Source organism: Apteryx rowi, unplaced genomic scaffold, assembly GCF_003343035.1.
Source record: "Apteryx rowi isolate R43461 unplaced genomic scaffold, aptRow1 scaffold_189, whole genome shotgun sequence".
Taxonomy (NCBI): Eukaryota; Metazoa; Chordata; class Aves; order Apterygiformes; family Apterygidae; genus Apteryx; species Apteryx rowi.
In genome coordinates this window covers 1,497,044-1,509,131 of record NW_020448185.1, presented here as the reverse complement: position 1 = coordinate 1,509,131, position 12,088 = coordinate 1,497,044, and the positions used below count along the sequence as shown (strand labels likewise).

General features: G+C 40.0%; 1 protein-coding gene across 1 annotated transcript in view; it reads left to right on the top strand.

The window, feature by feature from the left end:
* Positions 1 to 12,088, top strand: part of KLF12 (Kruppel like factor 12) — a 152,050-nt gene that overhangs the window by 117,497 nt on the left and 22,465 nt on the right. The window lies entirely within an intron of this gene.

Here is a 12,088-nt window from a genome sequence, read left to right as displayed (position 1 = left end):
AATAGGACAAATAGCATCATGTGGATGAAAGAGGTCTGATATGCATTTCTAAGCCAGCATCTACAAGAAATCCAGCTGGTGAACAGGCTGTATTTCTGAATGTATGGGAACTGATTTCCTTCCTTACTCCCTGAGATACTTACAAATTAAAGGAAAAAGTGTGCTAATCTGGAAATGGGGGCTGTTTAACCTCCCCCCCCCCCATGAAATAGTGTTCATTTAACTTCAATAGTATATCAAAGACTATGAATTCTCTCTCTCTCTTTCTCTCTCTCTCTCCCTCCCCCTAATAACTTTGGGCAACATTGTTTCTAAATATTTATCTAAATAGTTCTTGTGGGATAAAGCTAAATAAAATTTTCTTCCTAGAGCCTGTAAACATGTAGTTTTGCGTGTTGCTAGCTTTTAGGGAAGGGCTGGGTTGAATGTCTCTAAAATTACAAGGCTTGTTCAACTTTGTATATTTTTGTCTTTTTCTGAACAAAGCATTCAATGTCTGTTGGAAATAGCAGAATAATTTCCATCAAATAATTGAATAGTTGACGTCCCAAAGGGACACATACGCCCTTCAGCCAGTGGGAAAAAAGTTCTTATCAGGAAAACACATTGTGTTATATTTCAAAAAAATTGAAGAGGCAACTTCATTTCAGTCTTACCCAATTTAATTCCTGGCTTAAGAACTTTCTTATAAACTCACATAGAAAGTCATAGTTAATATAATGAACCAAGTCCTCAGTCAGATTTTGCCTTAGCAGGGCTGGAGCACGCGTAGGAGTAAATCTTGACCCTTCTCTTGACAGCAGGAAGGCACTGGGATTTTGTTCTTGCCATTTTTGAAGAATATTGCCATCCTAAAGGCTTTTACAGTTTTTCCCGATGAGAGTACAGCCACACTGAGGGCCAAATAGTTGTCCAAGTGGAGGAGCACGACAGCAAGCCCGTGCAGCCGCTACACTATCCAGCTATCATCAGTGAAGCCACTTGGCTAACAGCCTAATTGCCACTCTTGAAAAATCATTATGGCATGTTTATCATGAAGGGTAGAGACTTTGTACTCTTTGTTTGAGTGCAAATGAAGCAATTTCTAATGTGACTAAAAGATCTATTAAAGATGTACTTCCTTAGATTTCTTAGTACAAAATGTACCTTATGGCTGCATGCTGTCCACCTACAGAAGTAATTTTGTTCTTAATCAAATCTCACCCCTCCCTTGAGCACTTGACATAGTAAAAGCAGTGCTGTTTTGCTATGGAGGCTTTAAGGGAACCAGTTTGTACAAGCCACGTTCCTCCGGTTTCCTGATTGAGAGACTGTTTGTCTCATGAAAGACGATGGCAGTTTTGCCACTGACTTGCCTGAGGTCAGCATCCAAGCTGGGTATCTTTGGGACTGCTGAACTGATGTAGTGGTAAACAAGGAATTGGTGAAATTCACCTTTTTGGTATGTATGAGAAGTAGGTAACTGTGTTGTTGCTTAATTAGAAGTGGAAAGAGTCCGCCTACTCTCAGTTACTCTGAGTACGGACAGAGTATTCACTGGACTGAAATCAGGATGATTTCGGTGATGGAGGGAAGAAAAGGAAGTAGCTATTCACATCCTCTGACTAGTCTGTGCAGGAGTAGTAAATAGACATGGTAACTATTCCAGCCTGTGGACTGTAAGCATGGATTCCTCTTTCCCAGAAATTACATGGGCTGGTAATTTCTACAACTTCCAGGAATATCTCCTGTCCCAGTGTGCAGCTGAAGCCAGCAGGAATCTTTCAGATACTCACCAACAGAGTAAAACTGTGAATATATAAGTTCATATCAGTGTGACGCTGAGTGACAAAACCTGCCCGGTGATTCTTCAGAGCGGTGGTTCCCAAGGGAGAGGTGACCCAAGACTGGGGAAGAGGGGAAGGAATATAAAGGGCAGGTGAAGGAAGGAAGTGGCAGTCCCAAGGAAAGGGGGCTCAGGAGCTAGATCCAGGGAAGCCCAGAATATTGCTATTTTTTCAAGTCAGGCTATATTATTAATAGGTGTGGAAAACCACAGATGCAGGGATAGGTAGTGGGGTTTTTTGTGATGTGACAGTGTATTAAAACTGCAGTCATTGATTTGGACCCCAGTGTTCTTATTTTGCTATGCAAGCACAGAACAGTGGAAGAGGGTGCAGCAAGGGGCTTGTAATCTAAGTGAAGAGATACTTGATAGACATGCATCATTTAAAGCCAGATGCAATTTAGCATATTGAGTATAAACACTAGTTCCTTGTATAACATAAATCTATCAGGATTCCTCATTGTTTTCAATGAATACATTGTAACACTATCTGTATAGTCCCTGGGATTTAGTAACAATTTTGATTTATAGAATATTTTCTAATGTTGTGTTATAAAAACTTACTTTCAATAGGAGATGGAGCTCAGAGAGAGGGGAAAAAAAAACAGCTCAAACTTTATTCATTAGAAGAGAGTTTTAGAAAGAGAAACTATAATCACTGAAGCATGATTTTACGCTCAGAAAGTTTTTTGTCTCAAAATGAATYAAATCATTTAGTCCCTTTTTCTTATCCAGATCAAATAAATATGATAACTATTTTATCTCTGCAGTAGATTTATTCTTTGCAATATATATTCTCAGAGACAGTAGCACTGCAGAGGGCTGTGGAGCATATGAAATTGTTTTTGAGATGACTTATTCTGTTGGGGTTGGCAGGTTATCTTTACATATATACACATAGATGCACTATGTAGTAGTTATCAAAATCTGTTTGATGACACAGAATATGACAGATGACCACCCATAACTGCATTATACATTGGTATCCCCAGGGTAATCAAGTATTTAACATATTGATAATAAGCCTTCTGAACAGGACGAAAAGGTCACTTATATGAGCTCCAGTCCCAGTGGATGCAATGTCTTGATTTAATGTCACTAACCTGGCAAGACATTACATGACAGTTTTGTCAGCTAAGGATACACAAGAGAGAATTTGTAATCACCAGTGAGGTGATCAGTCCCACATTTGTTAGTCTAACCAACGAGAGGAAGAGGTTCATACTGAAGTGAACGCACAGGCAAGAACTGAGTAGGTCACCATTGTATAGACGCTGGGCCTGACCATTGTGCTGCACAGATGTAAGAAGTCAGATTGAAAACATGTGCTGAAGATAAAGTGCAGTGAGCAGGATACAGCATGAGTGACTCCTACACTAAGCAGTGTGGCATCTGCACTGTTTCTCCAAGTAGCCAGAACAAAGGTGAGAGAAGTGAACCTGTACATGCTCATCTAATTTCCATGCTGGAATGCTCTTTCTTTTTTTTTTTTATTTTCTGTGCTGAGAATAACACTATCACTGTAGCTTGTTTGTGTATGTGTTGCCAGAAAAATATGAAGGAGAAGTATGAATGGAAAAGGAATATGAAAGGTAAAAACCAGGACCTCACGCTCTCAAAGTTGAGTTTAAGGTGCTGAGTTATCCAGTTATCTGTTCTGTGTAGAAAGGAACAAAAAGGAAAGAACAAGCTCAGCACTGATACAGGCTCCCTATATAACGGATGTTAGGACTGCTAGTGCATAAGCATGCCTGTGAATGAACCCGGCTTTCCTGCCAGCTCTGAAAGGAAGAGACAGTATAGATGTTCTTTCTCTTCCAGACCAGGTTCAGCACTCAGACGTGAACTAGCATAGGTTAAACATGATTGGCATACGGTATTTCAGGAACTATTCCTGTTTTCAGGAAGGCATACAATACTTTGTCTTCAGATCTAAAGAACAGACCTTTGCACATGCACTTTATTGCACATGCAAGTTCACCGTGATGATATTTTCCTACTTCTTGAGATTTCCTTATTTTCATGGATTTCTACTTCAACTCAGAAGAACATTTTGTCTAAAGCAAAGTAAGTTAATTAAAAAGAAAGAAATTCAAGCTTGCTTTAGTTCATGGTCACTCTGTTATCTTTCATTATAATATGTAGGTACGTGAATTTGTAAATATAAACATTTATGTAGGAACTGTTTAGAAAAAATGAGTGTTGATTAGAAACTGTCTTTAGAAAGAATGAATCACAATGACTGTGGTTAAGTGCTAGAACACTCTGCCCAGAGAGATGCAGTTTTTCTGTCTGAAGATTTTCAGGACAAGATCTAGCTCTGAAGTTAATGCTGTTTTGAGCAGCAGATTGGACTAGGTGACCTTAACAGGTGCCTTCAAACCTGAGTTCTTCTATATTCTGTATTTTCTGTTATTCTGTATTCCGCAGCAATGTGGCATGTTACAAAAGGTGGTGTGCGTGTGAGTTTGATCTGACCTTCAGTATTCAGAGCAATCTTTGAACTCTGTTTAGCTGTTCTAAAGAGCTGGAATTCTAGATCGTGCTGCCATGCATTTGTATAAGTTGAATGCATTAGAAAAAAAGTGTTTAAAACAGATTTAAACAATTGTAGTCATTTATCATCTCAAAATCTTACCTGCTGTGACTCCATCTATCCAAACCAGGGAGGAGAGAGGGGGCAATGAAGAAGAGTTACGATTATGTTTAAAAGTACTGAAATATCTTGTCTATGTGTAAAATATTATAGCTTTACCAGCAAATATTTCTAAAACTTCTAGGGATAGAAACAAGCTCTGTATGTCCTAATGTCAGTTAGGAGAAATGTGACATTCTTCTTCGTTATGCAGCAGCCCCAGCCCGGTAGTTCAGTAGAGTTGTCACTGTTCCAGGAGTAGCTAATGCCAGTTCTTGGTTATGGCCAAATGTAGCTTTGTGGGAATAAGTTTGTCTCTGCTTAATGACTGGCCCAGATTCTGGTTCTTGCAGTGAGATCTGTAGACAGTGCAAGTTGTCCTACTGGAGTGAACTTACTGTTTCCCAATACCAGCAATAAATGTTTAAATATTGTAGGCAATGCTTAAGTGCAGGATAGTTAACTGATATAATTCTGGTGCTCTTCTACACAATAAGTCTCTAGTGTAAAATTTTCTTAATTAATGATCAGTGTAAAATAGATGGAGGAGTTTTTTTTTATTTTAGTGGCATATCAGAGTTCATTATAGGCTTGAATTATAGGCTTTCTCTGTCCTGTGGGGCAGTGTGCTTTGCAGTCCTGATCCTACGGTGCTCAGATCTGGGGGACACACTGGAGTGTGCTGTAGATATTTTCTGGCCCAGCTTTCTTCCCTTGGAAACCAAGCAGAGTGAAACGGGGTGAAAGAGGAGAACGTGGTGTGTGCTCAGATCACACCCCGGCACGGGGCTGGGATACACCCAAAGGAGAACACAGTTTTGAGAGCTGGAAAGCACTCCCACGTCCTGCAGCATAAACATAGCTGAGGAGAATCATCAAGCAACCATCTTGTTCTCATGTCCCAGTTTAACACAGCTAGTAGCATAGATGATGGATAATTTTGATAAGACATGCCCAGTTCTGCTTGTTGATTGACATTGGTGCTTTTCCTAGCACCAAAAGCTCTTTCTCACTGCCAGGAGCTTGTTTTTCATTATAGTTGCACATTCAGTTCCACTACTGCCAGAAAGATGTTGTAATGCACTTTGTTATTACAATCCAAGCAACTTTAGTTGGTCTCGGTAGGAATAAATATTGTGGATAAAGTCATGGTCACAGATACGTGGGGTATTTTGTTTGGCCACCCAGAATTAGGAATGTGAGAATACAAGAGTGGCTGTACGGAGCCAGACCGAAAGTGTCTCTTCCCCAATGCTCTGTATCCAGCAATGGCCTGAGCAGATACCTAGGAGAAAATACAAAAAGAACAAACTCACTGTGTTCCTGTTCCCATCTGCTCCTGTCCTAGTTTCCCACTATTTTCAGCTCAGAGGCTTTCTGAACCAAATGTATTCAAATCATTTCATATCTGTATATTGTTTACCCATGTAATTTTCCCATTTGTGTACTGTTTGTACATACAGCCAAATTTCTCCTTTCTTTCTTGACAAAATGTGTAATTTCCAGTGTAAAATCACCTTAAAGTATACTGATTGAAGTAACTACCGCTAATAAAATGAGTAGTGCATATTTTCCTTTTATGATCATCTTAAGTACTGCTTGATAGGTTTTAATGTCTAACGTTCCTAAGGTGGATGTTTGCTGTTCGTGAAACATTAATTAGAATCTAAGAATTAGAGAGGAGAAAAAATTCATATGTATATCTGCATGCGCATCTGTTTTTCTGTGAAAAGGACACATTAGAAACTCTGTATTAAAAAGAAAAGACAAAAAGTAAATATTCAAAGGGACTACTTAACAGGAGATTACACCCAAACCTATTAAGCAAATTAAAGTAGCAAAGCTACTACTTTTTATATAGTATGATTTTGGCATCTCACTACTATAGTAGTAACTGAAATTTTTTAAATTGTAAGGAAAAATAATGTGCACCAGATTTTATCACAGTTTAATACGTATGTAATTTCTAAAGTTATTTTCACCACTATACTGAGTGGGAACATACGTTGTAAGAGCTATCAGAAAAGGAAATTATGTTATGTGAAAAACTACTAGGAGGGGGGAGTACTACTGTAAAAAAATGCGTCTGAGAGTGAGAAATCTGGAAATGCATTTCAGTTTCCCTTTCCTCAAAAGGACTCTTGAGTACCCATATTTTACCTGGTACATTTGAAACCTTAAAGTCTTAACAAAAAAAGGACACCTCATCTTTAGAGAGGTTAGCTCCATGAATGAGCTGTCTGCTGCAGTGCGTGTATTCACTTTACTCATAAATGTACCAGAGGCATCAAACAAATGTGTTAGGACCACTTTTTCTCTACTTCTGACTGTCTTTGATGAAGAGCAGCTCTGTGAGTCTCTGCGTAGTCTTCACTGACTCACTTCAGCTGAAGGAAGACAGAAAACTATCATGGGTGAAAGTGTCCTGCTTGACTGCTTGATTGATACGCTCCGAGGGTGCAATTCCGCCACTGGATCCAAAGGCCAAGATTTTCAAAATTAATGCAGAAAATTCCACTCTGAAGCCCGTAGTTACCCACTTAAGAGCTCCGATTTCTATAAATGCTAAGCAGCCCAGGATCCCTTTGAATTATGAGTGTATGCTAGAGATCCAAGGATTTTCTTCAACTGCTCATTACAATACTGAAAGTAGGCATATTTTGTCTGAATTTTCTGCTTTTATTTCGTCTGCTTGCATTCTTAGTGAATGTGCCTGAAAGGCTGGCCAGAAGGTATGCACATCTCATAAATTAATGATTGACATTGCTAAATCTATATACTATTTATCTATTTAAATATTATATAGTTAAATCTTTTTTTCCATTTTTGAAAAAGAAAAACTGTAAATATCTGTTTTTCCAAAATATTCATGAGAGTGAGATATTAATGTCTGCCTATTGGTTTTATCCTCTATCACCAAAGCACATTATCACCTTCTAAGAATTTAACAGTTATAATCTCTCCCAATTTTTTTTTTCATCTTTATTTTTGTGTTTATCTTTGTGTATGTGATTTCTACATACACAAGAATCACAAGAAAAGACTTTGTTGAGGAGAGGAAGGTGGATTTTCCTGTTGTTCCTTGCGTGGATTTATGTTCGCAATTTTCTCAGTACAAATTCTGATTTTCCACTTAAGTTATGACAGTCAAAATATAACAGCTAGTTGCCACTGAAAAGGCTGATGATGCTCCCCTCACCCATGGCCGCAGGCTCCCATCCTCTCCCAGGTGTCGGTGCAGGTGCTCGCCTGACTCCGTTATTTCGGGAGTTAAACCAGCAAAAGAAGCAAGCTGTTCGCGTATTTTGTAGAATTGATTTTTCGTCATTGTAGGTCCCTGAGCTGGCTCGCTGCAGGATCAGACAAGTGCCAGAGCTGACATAAGAGAAAGCAACTGGAGCAGGACTGTCCTGTTATGTTAGCTTAACCGCGTTGTCAAATCACATCCCTCAGCAGCACTGAGCCTGAGCAAGAGAAGCACAGGAGGATGGTGGATTATGTTTTCCCTACCTTGCGGGGCATGTTATGGCCTGCTGAGCTGATCATCCAGACTGAACGGCTGCTACAACGTGCCAGCCCCAGTCTGGTTTTCCTTCTGATGGAAAAGAGGGCAGAGGGGACAGAGTTGATAAGTGCCTGGGTCTCTCCCCAGAATGAAGTTAGCATCTGTTTCAGCCGACAACGACCCAGAAGCCTTCTTGGCTGCTACGGTTAGCCATAGCGAAGGGATGTCTCTTGTTTAGCTCCGGGGCCATCTGAGGAAGAAGGTGATACAGCCTCACAACTAGCCAGGAGGGCTGTATGGCAGGACGGGGGGGGTTGGGAGACGAGCTGGGCTGTATCTGTCAGCCCCAGAGTCAAGGTTCTTCCCATGGGGTTCATGGGGAGGGCTGGAGCTCATGCTGTCAGAAAGGCCAAAGAAAAGTAAAGGCTGCAGTCACGAGGACAGCTGTATTACATAAATGCAACACTTGGGTAGCATTTGTATTCCTGTAGCAAGGACCTGAAGACAGCAGGGTGACAGCTTGCTGTGCGTCACTTGCTCTGCAGCGGCCGTATCGGCGAGCTCTTGCCTTGCTTGCCTGGAATTAGGAAACACCAGGAAGGTAATACTTCAGTGGGAAAAGAGGAGTACTGTGATTTGCCACAGTGTGAGAGTACATGAGCAGGCTGTTTCTGTGGAGCAGCTGGTGTGCAGTAGCTTGTCACTGTGTGGCGAGCTGGGTGTCAAAGCACTGAATATGGTTCAAGGCTTTAATCAAGCCACCGCACTCAGTGGGCAGCTCTGCTCTGTGCATCGCTCGGGAAACATGGCATCGCTACAGAAGGACCAACAGCATCGCTGCAGAAGGACCCACAACGTGTTTTTAACAGACCATCTCTGCATGGGTTAAGGGCAGGGGCCTTTCAGAGTCTGTAGAAAAGAATGGAAGCAAAACCCAGGAAGTCATAGGCAGCATTAGTAGAAAGGAAAAATAATTTTGCATTGCCTGGCTTGTTCGAATCCCTGTTGTGTGCAGAGCAGGTCATGTTCTGGAGAACTTGAAGGCCATCTACTGGTGAAGGCTAACTCTTTTTTTTCAATTTGCAGACTTTTTTGTATCAGAGAAAAGCACTTAGCCAAGTGTGAGTTGCAGAGATGTATGTGTTCAGTTTTAGCTGGAAGTATCACCAGTGACATTTTGTAGATCACCCTAAATGCTCACAGCCAGACAATGTTTGATTTCATTCATTTCACCCTACGAGCAATTGTGACTATGGGCGTTGCTAGTGCTTAGTGGAGAAGACAGGCAGTCTCCTAGGGTTTACATTAGTGTAGTAGTTTCTACAGTAGTATAGAACACTGTTTCTATAAATAATTAAATACAAATAAAAAAAGCCAAGCTGGCAAGTCAGAACCAGACTTTCTTCTTTGTTAATTTTAATCTATCAAATTTGATGGCTCAATAGTAATTTGATACATCCTGTAATTTCCCTGGGATGTGGTGTATGGTGTCAGTCCTATAGCTAAACGCCACCTTGAGCCTTAAAGGCTGCCTGAGTTCCTGGGCCTGGAAAGGAGAACTGACAGCTCATCTGGGCAGCCTGACAGCTCCCGGCTGCTGATTTTCTTCCAGGTCTTCACTCTGGGCAGTCTGGAAAGGACACTTAAAATCAAGAGAGGCAAGCTGTTACAATATGGTTATAAATTTTTTTTTATTTCATTTTACATGATTTTAAAAGCACATTGTAAATAAAAAAAACTCTATAAAAATAAATACCTGTACCTATGAATACCCAGTAATTTCCATTCTTGAATACCAGGGCGTGTTTGTCAAGTGGGATACCATACATCAGTACTTTCTGGAGCTTTGTATTGAGCAGAGCCAACTTGCAGAACCCCTATGGTCTTTAAAAAGTACAAAGCACCATTTAGACGCCTTTATTTTTTTGTCTCTCCATGTGGTCAGTGAGGTTGTTTTGCAGAAATTGCCCGAATAAATGGAGTGTGTCCCTTTGCTGCTACATGACTGAGGGAAAGAAGGGAGGCAAATGAACTGAATATTATTGTGAGAGGGACTTACCCCAGAAAGCTTAAAAATGCATCTTTATGCTGTTTTTACACCTTTTTGTGGTGTCTCCGTTTAGAAAGTCACATGGCTTGTGCAAGGCGAAAACAGAGCTCGTATTCTCAGCTAGGATTTGGCTCTTTTTCTACCTGTAACATGTTTTCTCTAAGAATTGTGGGGTGCCTCTCCATCTCTGAAGTTACAGTGACAGAGGAAGATAATCTTGGAGGTGTGCTCTTAGCTGTTACATATATGTGTCTCCTTTGCTGGGTAGTATGTTATTTAGTCTACACTGCTGAAACGGAAAGTATGAGGCGACATCTGCTTTTTCTAGCTGATGGTAACCTTTCTCCTCAGGGCCCTGAACAAGTAATAACTGTGAAGCTTGCTATGGAAAATGGCAATGCATGGCTCTTTCTGCTGCTTATTGCGCTGTTTTCCTAGCTTGGAATAGGTGGGCCTAACGCTTCACCTTTTAGAAAGAGTGAGTAATCGAACAGCAAAACAGCAGCGTTGCTTCTGTGCCACCTTCGTGGCACCATTTTATTCCACCCTCTCCTGTATAAATACCAGGGTAAGTACAGAGCAGTTCATAGCAGTGAGATCACTCTCTTGTACGTGACAAATAGCTTTTTAGGAGGCGCTGATTGTGTTCAAGGCTCTTTTTGCTCAGTACTGGAAGTTGCAGCAGCATTGTGAGCTTGATCCTCCTCCCCCCATTTAAACAAGTTGTACTATCCAGGATCTGAACGCCCTGTTACAAAATCGGCTTTTAAGACAGCTCATAAATCACATACAGCAAAAATGAAGCACAAATATTTATTTTTTAAGATAAAGATTTTCTGGTCTTGTCCACTGGCTTATGTACCTTCAGTGTTGAGCTTTAAGGTTTGATTTACAAGTTTGCTTTTTATTTTAGGTGGTGGGATGTTTAAAAAAATCTGGAGTAGTGAGACTTATCTCAGTGAATCATCTAAACCAAGTCTTTTATTTGCCCTGAGATGCAGATGCTTAAACGCAATACCCAAGCCATTTCCGTGACAGCAAAACATGTCTGTATTCCTGCCACATAGTTAAGTGTTGATTGTCTTGCTCACTTGGAGACTACTTTTAGTTAGTTAATGTTGATATTACGTCCTTCTGTCCATTCTTTCCTCTGTTTCAGGGATTCCCTGCCTGCCCACTTACACACATCATATTCTAAGCAAAAATAATTAATCTGAAAAATTTCTTAGCCTGAAGATGAAGTATAAATGCATTTCAAGTGTTAAGAGAAAAAGAGGGCTGTCAGAAAGAGAGTACTCCAGTATTCTTTTTTTTTAATACTTAGGGTTTTTTAAATTAGGATTGTATTATGAAAATATTTAAACAAAAAGAGAAATGGACTACCATTAGGACTACCATAAATTTAAGGCTTAAAGATTTGTAATGTAGCAGATTGGAACATCAGCAAAGTCACATGCTAATGGTGTGAGAGCTTTTATGCAAAGTTCTAACCCAGTATAAACAGTCATCACCAAATTTCAGAAATCCCTAAAAATTAAGTTTATGCCAGAACAGCTATAGCTGTAACAACACTGGCTGTTGTAACGGAAGATTGAATATTAGTGTTGACATAGGAACTTCTCAGCCAATACGTCAACATCAATATTTCTTTCAAATGCCATTCTTAGTATTTTAGCCTCCCCAAAGGTTCATGCTTATTTCTTATTGCAAGCAGATTCAGATTTCTGTTGTATAATGTATTTTCATTTGACAGTAACAAATTATTTCAGGATCTGAAAAGTTGTATCTTAAGAACGTAAAAGAGCTGGCTGAGGAATCTCTAGGTCATTTACCTTGAGTGTCAATAAACCTGGGAATGTCATGGAAGTCCCAGAAAACTTGAGGAAGGCTAATGTTGTCTCAGTATTTAAAATAGCTGTAACAGGTAAACACAGAAAACATCATACTGATGTTTAACTATAGGTGAACATGACTGCTGTGCAATATAACCATAATGGAGCTGATAAGGAGATCAATTAATAATGATTTATAGCCGAGTAATATAATTAATGGGAGTCAATGAGGGCTTTTAAA